The sequence below is a fragment of the Peromyscus maniculatus genome, chromosome 21, assembly GCF_049852395.1.
Source record: "Peromyscus maniculatus bairdii isolate BWxNUB_F1_BW_parent chromosome 21, HU_Pman_BW_mat_3.1, whole genome shotgun sequence".
Lineage (NCBI taxonomy): Eukaryota > Metazoa > Chordata > Mammalia > Rodentia > Cricetidae > Peromyscus > Peromyscus maniculatus.
The window spans coordinates 1,971,103-1,984,185 of record NC_134872.1 but is presented as its reverse complement, the minus strand read 5'-3'; the positions used below and the strand labels follow the sequence as shown (position 1 = coordinate 1,984,185).

The 13,083-nt window shown below is 47.5% G+C and overlaps 1 long non-coding RNA gene across 3 annotated transcripts in view; it reads left to right on the top strand.

The window, feature by feature from the left end:
- The first annotated feature begins 1,903 nt into the window (after nucleotides 1-1,903).
- Nucleotides 1,904-13,083, top strand: part of LOC102921933 (uncharacterized) — a 52,401-nt gene continuing 41,221 nt past the window's right edge. For 2 of the 3 annotated variants that reach the window (XR_013046830.1, XR_013046828.1), the window contains exon 1: nucleotides 1,905-2,044. This is a non-coding gene — a long non-coding RNA (uncharacterized LOC102921933). Of the gene's footprint in view, nucleotides 2,045-13,083 lie in introns of all 3 variants that reach the window. The other variant, XR_013046829.1, reaches the window with a different exon arrangement.

The window sequence follows — 13,083 nt, the reverse complement described above, 5'->3', positions numbered from 1 at the left end:
CAGCGTGTGTCTGTGTTGGTGGTGGGGTGGGAGAGTAAGAGTGTATGTCATGCTTCTGACTTGGCAGCTGGGGGTGTGTGTGTCATGGGCAATCTCCAGGAACAGAATATGTGCAAACGGAACTTGGAGAGGTGCTGGCTGGAGAGACTTAGAACCATCAGCATAGAGGTGGGAGGAACGGAGTGTAGTGTGAAGCGAGAACCGGCCAGGAGGAAGGGAGAGAATTTACAGACTTTACCTACTTCCCCGTTTGGAACGCGGAGGAGAGGTAGGAGAGAATGACCAGAGGAAGATGATCAAGATTTCACAGGTGTGGGGGAGGTTTTGACCATTGTGCAATGGGTCCACTGGAGAGGTGAGCTCAGAGGCACAGATATCAGAAGACTGCGTAATGATCTAGTGGGTGGAGGTGCAGGCATTGGAATAAGGATGTAATTGTCAAGGAATTTGGCTGTGGGGTGGAGAGAAAGCCCAGCAGTTTAGAGCACTTCCTTCTCTTCCCGGGTTCCCAGTACCCACAACCGGCTGTAACTGGCGGTGATGTTCAGACGGCTGTGCGGGTACAGCTCAGCCATGTGTTGAAATATTTATGTATCAGTAAGTAGTGATGAGTAACTGCAACAGCAGGAAAAACATCAAACTCTGAAAGGAACTCGCGTCCCTTGCAACTCCAGATCCCAGCAGCCTTGACTAAAGGGATCTTCCCGCCGCACCTGCGACGTCGCAATGCCACCTGCTGGTGAAGCTGCGTCATGGCAGCGCAGAGGAAACCCTTAAAATCGCGTTTGTCGGAGCAGGGCTGTGGTTAAACGCAGCACTCCAGGAGAGACGAAACAAGAGACAAGGGGATTGCTGTGAATTTGTAGGCTCTTCTGAGCTAAATAACAAGACCTGTCTCATAAAACAAATGAAAATTATCTTTGCGCTGTTGGGTTGCTACTGCTTTTAAACATTTAGCTTCATCCTTCCATTCCTGGCAGGATTCAATGACTTACTATTAAAGCTGAACTTGAATGACGACACGGCAAAGTTTGGAAAATTAAAAAAAAAAAAATTATCTTGGGCATACAAAGAGGGCTCAGTGGTTAAGCGGACAGGCTGCTCTTCCAGAGACCCTGGATTTGATTCCCAGTATGCATATGGTGGCTCACAACTGTCTGTAACTCCAGTTCAGATCCCTCTTTTAGCGTGAGAACCTTTTGATTCTCAGGAAAAACAAAAAAAGGACACGAATGAGCTCAAGCTCAGGATTCTTCTGTTACAATGTAAAAAGTAGAATAGTATGAAAATTATTTCTAGTTTTTTAATTTTTAATTTGAAGAATAGGGCTGGAGAAATGATTCAGCAGTTAAGTGTGCTTGCTTGTTAGTCAGGCGGTGGCGCACACCTCTAATCCCAGCACTCCGGAAGCAGAGTCAGGTGGATCTCTGTGAGTTTGAGGCCAGCTTGGTCTACAGAGCGAGATCCAGGACACCCAGGGCTACACAAAGAAACCTTATCAAACCAAAACAAAAAACCAAACCAAAACAAACTAAAAAGAGTGTGCTTGCTCTTGCAGAGGACCTGGGTTTGGTTGCTAGCATCCAGGTCAGGCTGCTCACAACTTCCTATAACATCAACTCCAGAAGATCCAACACCCTCTTCTGGACTTCGTGGGCAACTTGTTCTCACATATACTTAAACACAGACAGACACACACACACACACACACACACACACACACACACACACACACACACACACACACACACCTGCCTCTGCCTCCCGAGCGTTGGGATTAAAGGCGTGCGCCACCACCGCTCAGCCCGAGTTAATTTCTAACACCATCTAACAGTCCATCTCTCGGGTGAAACGGTCCCTGCGGGGTTCATGCACATTGGAGCCCGGCGGCTGGCGCTTTGGCGGAGCCTTTAGTAGGTGGAGTCTTGCTGACGGAAGTAGGTCACTGGGGGTGGGTTCAAGATTTGGGCCCCGCGGCTCACATCCGCTTCTGTTTTCCGGAGGGGGTCCGCCATCATCGGCCGTGCGTGTTCATTCTTAAACGGTAAGCCAAAATAAACCTTTTAAAGTTGCTTCTTGTCGGAAATTTTGGTTATTAAAGCAAGAGAAGATTACAGTCCTCGGACCTTTCCGACTTGGAGCGCCGTCTCTAGTTCTTTTGATTTTTTATTTTCCTGGCCTGGGTTTTAATTTTCCCCAGCTTTGCTTATTTGGATCTAATGGACAAAATGGTGCATGTGTGAAGTACATGACACAGTGTTTGGGGCGGCGGAGATTGTTCAGTCTGTGGAATGCTTGCTTGCCTTGGACTTGAGAGCCGGGTCCACAGAAATCTCGTAAAATAGCGGAGTGTGGTGACTCGTGTTTGCAAACACAGCTGGGAGGAAGAGGCAGGCCGATTCCCGGGGCCACTCGGCCGGCCAGTCTACCCTCCTCAGTGAGTTCCAGGACAGTGAGAAGCCTTGTGTGGAAGGGAGGAGGCTGCCGTAGGAAAGATCTGGTCACACGTAAGTGGGTTGAGTTACGACCTTCTCATAATGCATAGAATGTATTTTGTTCATATTCACCCCACCACGCCCTTCCCGCTCCTACTGACCACCTTTCTCTTTTCAGATCGGTTTTTAAAAATACTGTGCTTTTTTTTTTTTTAAAGACAAGGTTTCTCTTTGTAGCCCTGGGTATTCTGGAACTTGCTCTGTAGACCAGGCTGGCCTGGAACTCACACAGATCCTCCTGGCTCTGCCTTCCAAGTGCTGGGATTAAAGGCGTGCGCCACCACCGCCCGGCCCCCTTCACTTTTTGTGGCTGAAAGACAGACATGGCTAAGAGCTGGACCCGGGTTCCTACTTTAGCAATGGTGGTGTCGGTGCCCCTTACATATGCCCGAGTGCTGATATGCTGAGGATACTGATGGAGAACCTGGGCCGGCCGCTCCCTCCCTCTCCGTTCAGGAAATTCGCCTGGACACATTAGCTGTTTAATAGCATCTTGCTGTATAGGAGTTAACTGTTCAGAACACATCCCCATCACTTCTCTTTGCTGTTAGGCCGATGATGACAGTGATTAAAAGATTTTTCAGAGAAGAACAGATGCCTTGGAAGGAGACAGCCACATTGAAGAGCGGCAGGATTTTCCTCGCTGTGTCCATCCTGCCCCCTTATGTGTTCTCTTGGAGAGGGACCAGCTCCCCCTCCCTCCACGTCTGTCACCTCTAGGCGATGCCATTCAATTTTTTTTCTTTTATTGTGTTTTTTTTTATTTGTTTATTTTTTGAACATAAAAACAGGGTATAATTCAAAAGTCCAGAGTTATTTTAAACAGTAAAATATTTTCTCTGTAGAAAATAGTAAAAATGATAACATTTCCCAATATGCCCTTTTAAGCCAAAAGATAGCTGAACTAGACATATAAATACTGATTAGATTCTGGGATACAGAAGAAACCTATCTCCATCTGTTCAGAGAGCTGTGTGTGTTTTTTTTTTTAAAGACTTATTTATTTATTATGTACACAGAAGAGGGTACCAGATCTCATTATAGATGGTCGTGAGCCACCATGTGGGTGCTGGGAATTGAACTCAGGACCTCTGGAAGAGCAGTCAGTGCTCTTAACCTCTGAGCCATCTCTCCAGCCCCGAGAGCTGTGTTTTACTTAAGTTGTGTAAGTGAGATTCCTATTCATCTTCCCCTTCATTGTTTGATTTACGGCAGACATTTTTCTGTAGGCTAATCCATAATCTAAAAAGATTTTAGCCTCCCCTCCTGAAAGTATGGCCAGCATTTTCTTTCATCAGCTTGATACGGTACAAATTCTTATTCTAATAGTGAAATGTTTCACTAAGGCTTGCCCAGTGATTGGGCAAAACCAAAACTTATTATAAGCCACAGTCACCCTAGGCCCACCCCCCCTTGGTAGCCTCCCTGGATCTGTGGGCTGCAGTCTGATTGCTCTTTGCTTATATCTAGTGTCCACTTATGAGTGAGTACATACCATATTTGTCCTGGGTTTGGGTTACCTCACTCAGGATGATAATTTCTAGTTCCATCCATTTGCCTGCAAATTTCATGATGTCATTGTTTTTCTCTGCTGAGTAGTGCTCCATTGTGTATATGTACCACATTTTCTTAATCCAGATGCCATCCACTTTTACGGTTAAGGTTCTTATGTTTTTTTGTTGTCTCCACCCCCCCCCCCCCACCATGTGGTGATTGAACCCAGACCCTGGCATGCACAGGGTATAGTTACTGCAGCCTAGAGTGTTTTCTGGTTGGTTGCCCTGATAGACATAACAGCTGATAAAACGGTCCCTGCATGGAACATCTTGGTTGTTCCTCCTCATGACACTTTCACCTGGCTTTCAGAGAGCTGGGACAGAGTGGCATCCATGCCCTCCTGTTTTCTTATGCTGTCCTCTTAGGTGTTGGCTTTGCAGTTGAAGCTGCTGTACCACTGGGGGGCACCAGCAGGCCCTGCCTGTGGGGTAGGTTGACAAATCCAGGTGTTTGTCTTGCGCCACTGCGCTGCATACTGACCTTGACACTGGACCCTGGGAGGTGGAGTCAGTGAGTCTGGGGTGCGGGCAATGCCCTGCCACGGTGCTAGGGTGACTTTGAGTCGTCTGTAGTTTGAATTACTAGAGCCTGGGAGGTATGCATGGGAACCACCACCCAGGGTATCGAGGACAAAATAGACCTGGCCCAGTTGAGTTCATCAGCAGTGCGCCCGTCTTAGATAGAGGCTGTGACGTGTTGCTCTGAACACCCGCCAGCTGAGCCGATTAACTAAATTATCTCGTATTTGGCCGTGATACGTAGACAGCGATGTTAAAATGCCACAGCTCTGAGGTTGGTGAAGGGAGATCTCTCCAATGGGACAGAACTTAGGCAGTGTTTCTAACTGTCCCCTTCAAATGGAGGGATGCTGAGGTGAACCGCTTCACCCAGTTACCACGTTGTCAGGGTGGTCAAGGGACTTGTAAAGGTCGAGATTGTAAGATCAGTGACAAGTCTGAGGAATGAGAGTGTAAGCTGGGGATGGTGGCCCTCGCTCGCCTTTAGTCCCAGCACTCAGAGGCAGGCGGACCTCTGTGAGTTCGAGGCCAGCCTGGTCTTCAGAATTCCAGGACAGCCAAGGCTCCAGAGAGAAACCCTGAATTTCAAATAGTCTTGACTTACCAAAATGGCCACTAGAGGGCAGCCTCTGACAGGAGGTTGAGTGTCAGCGGCCGGTCACGTGTCAGGCCACACCCTCTCCTCACTAGGCACAGCCAGCTCTGTCACTCTTGAGTCCAGCCTGCCAAGAGTGAAGGATGGATCTGGCCAGAATTCTGGCGAGGAGCAACCTGTCTTTCGCAGCTGGTGGCTTGCCTGCTTTTGGTTCATTCATTCTTTGAATTTGTCTTCACAGGATTGTTGCACGTTTTGTCTCACTTCCTGTCTTAAACCATTATTTCTGCCAGAATTATCACTCTTTCACAGTGTAGCCCAGGGTGGCCTAGAAAACACCATCTTTCTGCCCCAGCCTCCCGGGAGCAGGGTTTGAAGGAACTCACCCCCACACCTACCCGGCTTCCTGTGGCTACCTCACCCCACTTTGCGCTCTCTATGCTGGTGGAATTGTCTACATTACCTCTTTGCAAGTCATGTTCAGTGATATCTCTTTGCAGTTCTTTTTAAATGTATTTATTTCTATTTTATGTACATTGGTGTTTTGCCTTGGTGTCAGGAAACTGGAGTTATAGACAGTTGTGAGCTGCCATGTGGGTGCTGGGAATTGAACCCAGGTCCTCTAGATGAACAGTTCATGCTCTTAACCACTGAGCCATCTCTCCAGCCCCTCTTTGCAGTTTTTAACATCACATAAATGAGCAAGTTTGGGGCCGAGGACATAGATTAGTCAGTAAAAAATGCTTTCCCTGTAATTGTGAGGGTCTCATCTCAAATTCCCAGAACCCATGTGGGAAATATGGCATGTGGCTGCCGGTCATCCCACACTAGGGAGGCAGAGGCATGAAGATATCCGGGGCTTCCAGGCCAGCCAGGCATGCTCAGCTAGCCAGCTTCTGTGGGCTTGGGCTGCAGATTGACTTAAAAGCTGATCAGGACCACTCATGACTCCCCGCTCCCTGATTCACAACGTGACCAACGCTTTGCCTTCCCTGCGGTGATGGATTGTGTGTTCTCAGAGGGTGGACCAAAAGAAATACTTCTTCCTGGAGTGGATTTTTTTGTTTGTTTGTTTTCCTTTTCTTGTTTTTTTTTTGAGGTACTTTTTGTACTGCTAAAAGTAATGAACACATTTAGTAGATATTTTCTGACCTGTAATTTTCTCACTTAACTTCATTACTCAGTGTGGTTGAGTAAGAACGGCCCCCATAGGCTCAGATGAGTAATTGAATGCCTGGTGGCCTGCTGGGAAGGATTAGGAGGCGTGGTCTTGGAGGTTTCAAAAGCCCTTGCCAGGCCCAGCCTCAGTCTCTCCCTGCCTCTCCTGCCTGTGGGATCATGATATAAAACTCTCAGCTGCTTTTCCAGCATGTGTCTGTCTGCATGTAGGCATGCTTCCCATCACGGTGATAATGAACTCACCTTCAGAAGCCCCGTTAACTGCTTTCCTTTATTTATGAATTGCCTTGGTTGTGTGGTGTCTCTTCACAGAAATGGAACAGTGACTAAGACACTCAGGAATTTCTGACTTAACCCAAGAAGTTCACTGAAAAGTCTCAATATTTCTTTGCCTGGTACTGTTGACCAGCGAGGGGGGGGGGCAGGGGCGGATGGGACTGAGAGACTGAGACTGGGATTGTACAGGAATCCAAGTCTGTGTCACCCTGTCCAAGATCCCGTCTGGTGAGAGGCTGGCAGGTGCAGAGGCAGCGTGGGTGGACACCAGGACACTGTGAGGAGAGAGACAGCTCTGTCCTCTGTTGTTTTTTCCTCTTCTCTCTTGATACTAATTGCATTCCCTAAATAGCTATTGTAAATTACCTTATGCAAGGACACCACCTGCCTCCTGCTGTGCCTTGACTCTTAGTTTCTTATGGAAATTAGGGAAACAGATTACTTAAGTACTGGGAGAATTGGGCTGGCTTAGTGGGTAGAGGCATGAGTCACCACGCTTGATGGCATGAGTTCAGCTCATGTGGGTCATGTGGGCAAGAACCCACTCCCACAAGTTGCCATCTGGCCTTCACATGTGCACCTTGGTGTGTCACATTCCTAATAGATAGAACAAAACTTTATTTTAAATTCTGATGAAAATAAACATCTTTAGAGACTTCAGATGTGTATATATAGTGTATATATATAGTATGTATATAAGCGTGTATCAGTTGTACAAAATAGAACAGTTGTTGAAGTTAGCCAGATATCTTAATACAGCTTTTTCAGATTAACCACTTCGGTGCACACGTCAGTGGCAGTGAGGGCATCCGTGTCTTTCTGTGACCATTCCCACCATCTGCCCCCAGAACTTCTTCTCCTTGTAAAACTGAAACTCTGCACCCATCAAACAGAAACTTCTCCTTTCTCCCTTCCCCAGCACCTGACAGCTCCAGTGCGTCACCCACTCACCACCCGCCCGCCACCCACTCTTCACCACCCGCACCGCAGTCCTCTGGTGTGAACCTCCCAGGGTGCAGATGTGTGCTGCCACACCCGGCTGCTCCCATTCATTGTGAAGGCTGAGTAGTAGTAGCATTCACACCCACGCATTGCTTTTTGAAATGGCCATCTTTAGTGTTGGTCTCCTTGTCTGTATGTGTGCCGTGTGCATGCAGTGTCTATGGAGGCCACAAGATGGCGTTAGATTCTCCGGAACTGGAATTACAGGCTGTTGTGAGCTGCCCTTCACGAGTGCTGGGCACTGGACTCAGGTCTTCTGCAGGAGTAGAATATCTGGCCCCTCAGGTGTTTCTTGGCCCAACCAAGCTGATAATTGGAATTTACATCCTCTCTGGGTCACTACCACATGGGTCACGATATCTTTCCTTCCATATTTTCTTCTAAAGGCTTTATAGTTTTATTTTATCTATCTATCATCCATCTGTCTGCCTGCCTGCCTATCTATCTATCTATCTATCTATCTATCTATCTATCTATCTATCTATCATCATCTATCTGCCTGCCTGCCTGCCTGCCTGCCTACCTACCTACCTACCTACCTACCTACATACCTATCTATCTATCTATCTATCTATCTATCTATCTATCTATCATCTATCTATTCAAGGCAGGGTTCTTCTGTGTGACATTCCTGGCTGTCTTGGAACTCGCTTTGTAGACCAGGCTGGCCTCGAACTCACAGAGATCTGCTTAAGACTTTGTAGTTTTATTTTTTCCAGGTCTTTGATCCATTTTGAGGTTTTTTATTATTATTATTATTATTATTTTGGTTTTTCGAGACAGGGTTTCTCTGTGTAGCTTTGCGCCTTTCCTGGAACTCGCTTTGTAGACCAGGCTGGCCTCGAACTCACAGAGATCCGCCTGCCTCTGCCTCCCAAGTGCTGGGATTAAAGGTGTGTGGCGCCACCGCCCAGCTTGAGTTAGTTTTTAAAAGTACAGTATAGCCAAGCATTGTGGCACTTGTCTTTAGTCCCAGCACTCTGGAGGCAGAGGTGGGTTTGAACTCTGTGAGTTTGAGGCACAGCCTGGTCTACAGATTGAGCTCCAGCACAGCCAGGGCTGCAAGAGGCCCTTTCTCAAAAAACCAAAAGAAACAAAAATACAGTGTAAGGGTTCAACTTTGTCTTTCATGTGTGAGCATCTTCTGCCTGCAGACTGCTGGCTGGCCTGAGCAGTCACGCATGTCTGAGTTTAATTATGTGTGTGGTATATGTCTGTGTGCCATATGGGCTTCCCCTACAGGCACAGGTGGAAGGAAGCTAGACGTTGATGTCAGGATGTCTTTCTCAATCACTTTTCTACCTTATTCCTTTTTAAATTCTTTTTTAAAAAAATTCTTAGCTTATGTGCATTGGTGTTTTGCCTGCATGTACCCTGTGTGACGGTGTTAGATCCCCTGGAACTGGAGTTACAGACAGTTATGAGCTGTCTTGTGGGTGCTGGGAATCGAACCCAAGTCCTTTGGAAGAGCAGCCAGTGCTCTTAACCGCTGAGCCATCTCTCCAGCTCCCCCCTTTTTCTTTTTTAAAAGATTTATTTATTAAGGTTTATTTATTATGTATATAGTGTTCTGCCTGCATGTACCCCTGCAGGTGGGAAGAGGGCACCAGATTTCATTACAGAAGGTTGTGAGCCACCATGTAGTTGCTGGGAATTGAACTCAGGGCCTCTGGAAGAGCAGCCAGTGCTCTTAACCTCTGAGCCATCTCTCCAGCCCCTCCAGCTCCCTTTTTAATTATTAATTATTAAATGAGTCTGGGCGTGGTGGCACACTGCTTTAATTCCAGCACTTGGGAAGCAGAGGGAGGTGAATCTCTATGAATTCAAGGCTATCTTGGTCTATATATTGAGTTCCAGGCTAGCCAAGGCTACATAGTGAGACTCTGTTTTTAAAAAAGTGTGTGTGTGTGTGTGTGTGTGTGTGTGTGTGTGTGTGTGTGTGTGTATGAGTATTTGTATCTCTGTGTGTGTATGCATATCTGTGTGTGTATGTGTATGTCTGTGTGTATGTGTGTATGTGTATTTGTATCTGTGTGTGTGTGTGTGTGTGTGTGTGTGTGTGTACACGCATGTGCGTGCCCTTGGATGCTAGAGGTGTTAGATCTTTCTGGAGCTGGAGTTACAGGTAGTTGTGAGTCACCGATATGGGTGCTGGGAATCAAACTTGGGTCCTCTGCAAGAACAATATGAAATACTGAAATAAAAGCTTTTAACCGCTGAGCCATCTCTTCAGCCCTCCACTTTATCTTTTTGAGACAGGGTCTTTACAGAGCCTTACCATAGGCTAGGCTGACTGTCCAGCCAGCCCCGATAGCCACCCTTTTCTGCCCCCCCCCCCCAGCACTTGGGGGACAGGCTGTGCACAGCTTTAACATGGTAGTGGGGATCTGAACTCAGGTGCTTAGACTTGTGCAGCAGGCACTTGCCCACCGAGTCCTCTCCCCACCCGAATTTAGTTTCGAGTCATTTCAGACTGCAGTTTTGTGCAGGTTCAGCTCTCAGGAACTGCAAGTCCTCTGCTGCTGCTGCTGCTGCTGCTGCTGCTGCTGCTGCTGCGGACTGAACCTCTTGCTAGATCCCTGTTTCTCTTTCATGCCAAACCTCACTTTTAAATGTCATTTCACGTAGTTGTACAGGCTAGAACTGCCAGTGCTGTGCTGACAAGAAGTCGTGAAGCTGGTTGTCCTGGTTAGCCTGAGGTGCCGTGAGGGGTGCCATGGCCAAAGGGACTTGGGGAGGGCAGGGTTTGCTTCCCTTACCCTTCTAGGGAACAGTCCATTACCAGAGGAAGTCAGGGCAAGAGCCTGAAGCAAACCCTGTAGAAGAATGCTGCTTGCGGGCTCACTCACTGGCTCAGCTCGCTTTCTTAGACCGCCCAGGTCCCCTTGTCTACAGCAGTCACCCATCAGGACAGTGTGTCACGGACATGGCCACAGGCCAGTCCGGTGGAGGCAGTTCCTCAGTTGAGGGTCCCTTTTCCTAACTCTAGGTCATATCAAGTTGATAATAAAAACTAAGTGGAACACCAGCCTTCCTAGATCCTAGGAGGCAACATTACAATCTGCCACTATGAACAGAAGGTTGACGTTCCAAAAGCTTTCCAGTTTTTTAAATGTTAGTTTTGGATTTATTTATTTTCCATGTATGTATGTTCTCCTGACTATGTCTGTGTACCACATGCGTGGAGGAGGCTCTGGAGGAGTCAGAAGAGGGTGTTGGATCCTTTGGAACTAGAGTTACAGGTGGTTGTGAGCTGCCTGTGGGTGCGGGGAACCATACCTGGGTCCTCAGCATGAGCAGTAAGTGTTCCAAAGCACTGAGCCATCTCTCCAGCCCCTTAAAAATTTAAAATTGTTTTATAGTTATTCTTTTGTTTAATTATTACTGAGATGTGTGGAAGCCAGAGGGAACCGCAGGTGTGGTTCTTCAGGAGCCACCCACCTGCGTTTTGAGACAGGGTCTGCCGTGCTAGGATTTCAAGTGAGCATCACCGTGCCTGGCTGTGTGCGTGGGCGCCGAGGATCAAACGTAAGTCCTTATCCGTGTGTGGCTGACAACTCTTTCCAACCTCTCTCTAGTGATATGAGTGGGTGGTTGTTATTATTTTTATTATTATTGTTTTTAGAGACAGGTTTTTCTGTGTAGCCCAGCTTTCCTAGAACTCACTCTGTAGACCAGGCTGGCCTCAGACCCACAGAGATCCGCCTGCCTTTGCCTCCCAAGTGCTGGGATTAAAGGTGTGAGCCACCACTGCCTGGTGGGTTATTATTATTATTTTGTTTTTAATCAAGAAAGTTTTGTGCCAGGCAGTGGGATCCCCTGGAACTGGGGTTACAGGTGGTTGTGAGCCATCCAACTTGGGGGCTAGGAACTAAACTCTGGTCCTCTGGAAGAGCAGCAAGCTCTCTTAACTGCGGAGCCATCTCTCCAGCCTCCTGTCCATGTGTTAAAAGTAATCATGTGATCTGTCACACTGATGACTTTTGTATGTTACAAGGTCCCTTCCCATGCTATGCTTCCTGCTCATTGTATCACGTCACTATGAACAAGACACCTGCCAGGAACCACTTAAGGGAGAAGGTTTACTTCAGCGGCCCTTGTGCAGGTTTCCACCTCCAGCTGCTCAGCCTGTGCATTTGAGCAGCGTCCCAGTAGTGAGGGTGTGGTGTAGAACATGTCAACAGGCTAGGGAATGGAGGTTGGAGATACCAGCTTGGCTCTACACTTCAGAGGCACGCCCTAGGCACCGGAGCACAGAGCAGGATCATGACACGTGATGCCTCTGTGTGTGTGTGTGTGTGTGTGTGTGTGATCGCTTGCTCAAGTGCTGGGGGGCCAGCACTCACAGCCTGCTTGTGAGAAATTGTCACATCAAGAACAAGAAGTTTGCTGGGTGTAGGTGACAAACGCCTTTAATCCCAGCAGTCAGGAAGCAGAGGCTGGAGGATCTGTGTGAGTTCGAGGCCAGCCTGCTCTGCAGAGCGAGTTCCAGGACAGGCACCAAAGCTACACAGAGAAACCCTGTCTTGAACCCCCCCCCAAAGAAAAAGAAAAACAAACAAACAAACAAAACCGAGAAGTTTTAAAACATTGAAGTAGAAGGTCCCTATGGACCAAGGCAAGGCCAGCAGGGGAGCAGGTTTTAAGACTCCGGGAACGCCCCATACGCAGGTGTCCGCTCCACACATGGGAGGCAAATACTGGAGGGTAAGAGTTTAGGGTCATCTTCAACTGCATGGTGAGCCTGAGGCCAGCTCGTCTGTGTGAGACTCTGTGCTAAAAGCAAGCTAAAAATGTGTGAAGGACACTTTAAATTCAAACCATAGCAATCAAAGTATATAAATCTTCTAATGTGCTACTCAGTTCATTGTGCTGGCATTGTCTAAAGAGTTTTCATTAGCTAGTATTTTGTAGTGGGTTTTAATGCTCACAAAGCACATAGATCTATAATGTTTCAAAATCTCATTTTTATTTATATGTATGTATGAGTATATGTATGTATGTGTGTAAGCATGTGTTCAAGGATGCTTGCAAAGGCCAGAAGAGGGCAGAACATTGAATTCCCTGGAGCTGGAGTTACAGGCAGCTGCTATTCAGGTAAACTGCTATTGGGGTGCTGGGAGCTGAACTCAGGTCCTCTGCAAGAGCAAGGCATGCTCTTAACCCCCTGAGTCATTTCTCCAGCCTGTAGCTAGAGTTTTCCTGCCTTGCCCACGGTCAGGACAAATCTCTCTCACCCGCCAGTCCCAAACCTCTCAGACCCAACCAAGTAAACACAGAGACTTATATTGCTTACAAACTGTATGGCTGTGGCAGGCTTCTTGCTAACTGTTCTTATAGCTTAAATTAATCCATTCCTATAAATCTATACATTGCCACATGGCTTGTGGCTTACCAGTGTCTTCACATGCGGCTTGTCATGGTGGCGGCTGGCAGTTTCTCTCTGCCTCAGCCTTCCGCT